The 447-nt window shown below is 68.9% G+C and overlaps 2 protein-coding genes across 2 annotated transcripts in view; one reads left to right on the plus strand and one right to left on the minus strand.

Moving 5' to 3' along the window:
• SLC52A2 (solute carrier family 52 member 2) overlaps window positions 1-447 on the plus strand; it is a 19,777-nt gene that overhangs the window by 12,251 nt on the left and 7,079 nt on the right. The gene's annotated exons all lie outside the window — the stretch shown is intronic.
• The window catches only part of FBXL6 (F-box and leucine rich repeat protein 6), a 6,974-nt gene that overhangs the window by 4,104 nt on the left and 2,423 nt on the right, over window positions 1-447 (minus strand). The gene's annotated exons all lie outside the window — the stretch shown is intronic.

Below are 447 nucleotides of genomic sequence, written 5' to 3' on the forward strand. Positions count from 1 at the left end.
CCGCCGCCATGGCACCGCCGCTGCTGCCGCGTCTGCGGAGGAGCGCGCCCGCCCGTGAGCTGGGGCCGAGCCGGGCCCCCAACGGCCCGCGCCCCCCCGCTTTCACCCCCGCGCGCTGGGGGCATTCTGGGAAGGGCGTCGGGAACAGGGCGGGGGTAGGGCACAGGGGGTCTGCTGCAAAGGACTGTGGGAAGGGGCAGGGGACCCTGCTCCAGGGCATTGTGGGAAGGGGCAGGGGTGTGCGCTGCAAAGGACTGTGGGAAGGGACAGGGGACCCTGCTGCAAGGCATTGTGGGAAGAGGTAAGGGTGCCTGGTGCAAAGGACTGTGGGAAGGGGAAGGGGCAGGGGACTCTGCTGCAAGGCATTGTGGGAAGAGTTAAGGGTGCCTGGTGCAAAGGACTATGGGAAGGGGCAGGGGACCCTGCTGCAGGGCATTGTGGGAAGGG

The sequence above is a fragment of the Alligator sinensis genome, unplaced genomic scaffold, assembly GCF_000455745.1.
Source record: "Alligator sinensis unplaced genomic scaffold, ASM45574v1 scaffold1905_1, whole genome shotgun sequence".
NCBI lineage: Eukaryota > Metazoa > Chordata > Crocodylia > Alligatoridae > Alligator > Alligator sinensis.